This window comes from Mytilus edulis, chromosome 2, assembly GCF_963676685.1.
Source record: "Mytilus edulis chromosome 2, xbMytEdul2.2, whole genome shotgun sequence".
Taxonomy (NCBI): Eukaryota; Metazoa; Mollusca; class Bivalvia; order Mytilida; family Mytilidae; genus Mytilus; species Mytilus edulis.
Window position 1 is genome coordinate 104,368,863 of NC_092345.1, and position 6,056 is coordinate 104,374,918.

Consider the following 6,056-nt stretch of genomic DNA (forward strand, 5'->3'; position numbering starts at 1 on the left):
TTTTTAGATAGTGACGTTCCCTTGTCACCATCTTACGGTGTTTATATATCTCAACTTGTACGATTCGCTCGTGTATGTAACAATGTTTTAGATTATAACGAGAGAAATTTATGTATTACTGAAAAATTATTACACCAGGGTTTTCGATATCACAAACTAGTCAAAACATTTACTAAATTTTATCATCGGTATAAGGACATCATTCGTAAATATAGCTCAACATGCAGACTTCTTATACGTTCAGGTATTTCACATCCAATTTTTTATGGAAATATTCTTTATAAAGCACAAAGGTGTCAGTATTCACCTCAAAAACTAACAAAACCTTTGAATAGACTTATTAAGAAGGGATATAGTTACGATACTGTTGTCAGGTCATTAAAGATTGCATATTTTGGCGTTAATATTGATTCACTTATAGGGTCTTTGCATCGGAACTAAACACATTTATTCAAAAACCAGTTGTTGGCATGACACGGGTTATGTTCTTCTCATATATGTTATGATGGTATGATACTAAACCCCTAACGGGAAGGATTGTGCCTGATGTTCATATGATGAAATCATAATCTTTCAGTCAGTTTATTTGAAGTCTGGAGCTGGCATGTCAGTTAACTGCTAGTAGTCTGTTGTTATTTATGTATTATTGTCATTTTGTTTATTTTCTTTGGTTACATCTTCTGACATCAGACTCGGACTTCTCTTGAACTGAATTTTAATGTGCATATTGTTATGCATTTACTTTTCTACATTGGCTAGAGGTATAGGGGGAGGGTTGAGATCTCACAAACATGTTTAACCCCGCCGCATTTTTGCGCCTGTCCCAAGTCAGGAGCATCTGGCCTTTGTTAGTCTTGTATTATTTTAATTTTAGTTTCTTGTGTACAATTTGGAAATTAGTATGGCGTTCATTATCACTGAACTAGTATATATTTGTTTAGGGGCCAGTTGAAGGACGCCTCCGGGTGCGGGAATTTCTCGCTACATTGAAGACCTGTTGGTGACCTTGCGCTTTTTTTTCTTTTTTTTTTTCTATGGTCGGGTTGTTGTCTCTTTGGCACATTCCCCATTTCCATTCTCAATTTTAAATAATAGTACAGAAGACACAACATAGAAAACTAAAGACTAAGCAACACGAACCCCACCAAAAATTGGGGGTGATGTCAGGTGCACCGGAAGTGTAAGCAGCTCCTGCTCCACATGTGGCACCCGTCGTGTTTCTTATGTTATTATACATCCGGTAAATAGTCTAATTCGGTAGGTCACATTCGTGAAAAGGGAAGAGTATTGTAGTTACGACATAAGGAGCATATCCGATATCATCTGTGAAACCTTTCCGATATCATCTGTGAAACGGTTATTCCATAACGGTCAACTAACTCGTGATGACGTCCGTATAATTTACGAAAGGAGGCTTTCAACTTCACCATTTGGAACGCTTGGTTTAATACCTTCCTTGTGAGCAGCAATCTTATATCAAGGAAATCATGATAGGAAATACATGCCCTGGAATATCGTATCAATTGGATGCTAAATACTCCGTATGCAGGCGGTGCTGTAATGTTGCTACATAGAAATCGGAACTAAACACATTATTTTTTTTAAAAACAGTTGTTGGCATAACACGGGTTATGTTCTTCTCATATATGTTATGATGGTATGATACTAAATCCCTAACAGGAAGGAATGTGCCTGATGTTCATATGATGAAATCATAATCTTTCAGTCAGTTTAATTGAAGTCTGGAGCTGGCATGTCAGTTAACTGCTAGTAGTCTGTTGTTATTTATGTATTATTGTCATTTTGTTTATTTTCTTTGGTTACATCTTCTGACATCAGACTCGGATTTCTCTTGAACTGAATTTTAATGTGCGTATTGTTATGCGTTTACTTTACTACATTGGTTAGAGGTATAGGGGGAGGGTTGAGATCTCACAAACATGTTTAACCCCGCCGCATTTTTGCGCCTGTCCCAAGTCAGGAGCCTCTGGCCTTTGTTAGTCTTGTATTATTTTAATTTTAGTTTCTTGTGTACAATTTGGAAATTAGTATGGCGTTCATTATCACTGGACTAGTATATATTTGTTTAGGGGCCAGCTGAAGGACGCCTTCGGGTGCGGGAATTTCTCGCTACATTGAAGACCTGTTGGTGACCCTCTGCTGTTGTTTTTTATTTGGTCGGGTTGTTGTCTCTTTGACACATTCCCCATTTCCATTCTCAATTTTAAAGTTCATTGACAATTGGGAAGGTAAAATCATCTCTTTTGTTGTAAAGTTTTGTTTTCAACCGACCCTCATTGTCAATTTCTAGATGTAAGTCAAGATATGAAGCAGACTTAACTGTATCTGTAGTATCCTTTATCTCTATTTCGATGGGAGTGTTCGTTAAACATAGTAAGCAAATTTTGTATTATCTAGAGACAGAACATCATCTATAAAGCGGAACGTAAAGTTAAAGGATATTGCTAAATTCTTATCTTTTTTAAGAAGTTCATGTATGAAGTGAGCCTGATAATAAGAAAGAAACAAGTCGACAAGAAGAGGGGAACAATTGGTTCCAATTGGAATTTCGACAGTCTGTTGAAAAACATGCCCTCCAAACGTAACAAATATGTTGTCAATCAAGAAATCAAGCATTTCAGATAAGTAGGATTTATCCCTCCCCAAGACAAGATACTTGTATCTACATTCGCCATTCTTTTTAATGAAACAAAATAATATCAACTATTTCAATTTGTCTTTTAGTTTGAAACGTGGAATATTTGTGTAAAGTGTAGAAAAATCAAATGTTTTAATACTAAGAGTGTTCGGGGCCTGTGGAAGCAATATCACAGCCGAAGTCAACTAAGCCAAAGACTATATATTTACAAACTATTTTTTTTCCAATCGATTAAGTCTTCATAAACTTTTTGAGAAACGCATGACCTGGTGCAATGCCAAAATGCAAGTATTGACAGGGTGTAGAACCAATATTATCAAAAAGTTGTGCTAAATACGGCTACGGTAATCTATGCCTGGGATAAGAAAATACTTAGTTTTTCGAAAAATTCAAAGTTTTGTAAACAGGAAACTTATAAAAATGACCACATTATTGATATTCATGTCAACAGCGAAGTGTTGACTACTGGGCTGGTGTAACCCTCGGGAACGAAACGTCCACCAGCAGTAGCATCGACTCAGTGGTGTAAATAGTTATCAAAAGGTACCAGGATTATAGTTTAGTACGCCATACGCGCGTTTCGTCTACATAAGACTCAGCAGTGACGTTCATATCAAAAAATTTATAAACCCAAACAAGTACAAAGTTGAAGAGCATTGAGGATCCAAAATTCCCAAAAGTTGAGCCAAATACGGCTAAGGTAATCTATGCCTGGGATAAAAAAAATCCTTAGTTTTTTAAAAAAAATATAACTTTTGTAAACGTGTTTATAGATGTATAGTCATTATCAAGATACATTTAGTTATATTTTCATAAACATGATAAACGAAAAATAACTAAAACTAGAAAACCATAAGTCGGATCTATTATAATATACACAAAAAAAATACGAAAACAAGTAAGTTAAATTCAAACGAAAGAATCGTTCAAACGGGTCGTATGTCTGTTCTACATTCATTAAACGTCCATGACATGTGTGACTTACAACTGGGACAGAACTGGTGTGTAGGTATGTTTCGTGATCTTTTTAAAACCATCTCTAGAGGTAGACTTTTTAAGTCCGATTGAAGATCGATCTTACCCGTTTACACTGGACCAAAGATCGATCTTAGTAAAGATCAATCTTTTTTGTCAGTGTAAACGGGGTCTTAGTAACGAATAAGGAATAAGGAATAAGAAACGAATAAAGAATAAGGAATAAGTAACGAATAAGGAATAAGGAATAAGTAACCAACTTGACGCCCATATCCCATCTAAATAAACGAAACCGCTAACTTAATACATTCTAAGATATCTATCTCAAGTGTCCTGTTACAAATTATGTGTTTATACGAGTCATTGCCTATTAGAAATAAAATATTAGGTAACTAAGCTATCTTAAATCAGTAAGATAACAAACAATATTAATCAAGTCAAAAACATTTTTAAATGATTTATCAGCTATTACATATTTTGACCCTTCATTAATAGGTTTGGATCATTTAAAATTCTAAAAATCAACAAACAAATCTCTAATTATAAAAATAATATTACAGATTTTTTAATTATTTTAATGAATTAAATGTTATGTGGGTTATGCGTCAGTTAGAAAACAACAAAACCACACGAAGGTCATATTAAGGGTAACACATCGATATGAAGGTCGTTGAGAGTATCACAGCAACATGAAGGTCATACAGAGAGCAACACATCGATAGGATGTCATATAGAGAGCAATACATCGACATAAATGTCATTTGGAGGGCAAACGTCGTTCTTCAACAAGAGGCAGGTGGCTGAACAATACTCTTGCCATATATAGCTGAATCAATAGATACGATAAATCAATTCTATCGAAGAACTATCTTAAACTTAATGCTACAAATGACAAAAACATAAAACATATATTGACATTATATTGTGTACTTTTTTTACTCATAAAGGATATTTAGGAGTTAAACTATAATGAGACAAAACCACGCCTATAATTAGATATGGAAAAGTGCATGTAATTGCGAAAATCTCACAAAATCACTACTGGATATACAACTATGGTAAAGATTAATAAATAGGTAACATAAGAAGAAATTTAACACAGTCACGTAATGAAAATACATTTTGTAATTTCGTTCATATTTGTTGATCGGTTGATCGTGGTCGGTTTCTTCCCAAAAGAGGTCGGTCATTTAAAGACGTATGTATCGACCGTATCATACATATACTTTGATGTTTACGCATCTGCAGATTTACCAATATTATGTGATCCTGAGCTTAAATTGTAAATACTTTCTATAATGCAGATGGCCAACTGATTTTAAATGACCGACCTCTAGTTAAAACAACATATTAGGCAGTTAAAATATTCTATCTAACCTACCTAAATTGGCAAGCAAAATAAAGTCACTACTTAAAGGGGCACTTACTAGCTACGAGATATATAAACAAGAGGCTGTCACAACGACAGCAAACCGGATTTATTAATATTTATTTGTGTCCTGGCAATATCACAAGAACCATTACTGATGAATGGTGAAAGTGAAAATCGTCAATATCAAATTTGACCTCCATTTTGTCATCAGCATCAACATCTTAAAATTTGAAAAGCTTAGATTGAATGATTCATGAGTAAATGCAACAACGTGAATGGAAACGCCATTTCACAATCTTTTAAGAACCATAACTCCTAAACGGTAAAAGTTAAAATCGTCATTATTGAACTTGACCTCTAATTTGCCATCAGTAACAACATATAAAAATTTAAAAAGCTTTGGTTGAATGGTTCATGAGAAAATGCACGGACACGACTGGAAACACCATTTTTCAATCTTTCAAGAACCATAACTCCTGAACGGTAAAATTCAAAATCGTCATTATTGTTTTGTCATCAGTAACAACATATTAAAATTTGGAAAGCTTTGGTAAAACAGTTCATGCGTAAATGCACGGACACGACTGGAAACACCATTTTTCAATCTTTCAAGAACCATAACTCCTGAACGGTAAAAGTCAAAATCGTCATTATTGAACTTGACCTTCATTTTGTCATCAGTAACAACATATTAAAATTTTGGAAGCTTAGGTAGAACAGTTCATGAGTAAATGCACGGACACGACTGGAAACTCCATTTTTCAATCTTTGAAGAACCATAACTCCTGAACGGTAAAAGTCAAAATGGCCATTATTTAATTTGACCTCCATTTTGTCATCAGTAACAACATATTAAAATTTGGGAAGCTTATGTAGAACAGTTCATGCGTAAATGCACGGACACGACTGGAAACTCCATTTTTCAATCTTTCAAGAACCCTAACTCCTGAACGGTAAAATTCAAAATCGCCATTATTGAACTTGACCTTCATTTGGTTGTCAGCAACAACATATTAAAATTTTAAAAGCTTTGGTTGAACGGTTCATGAG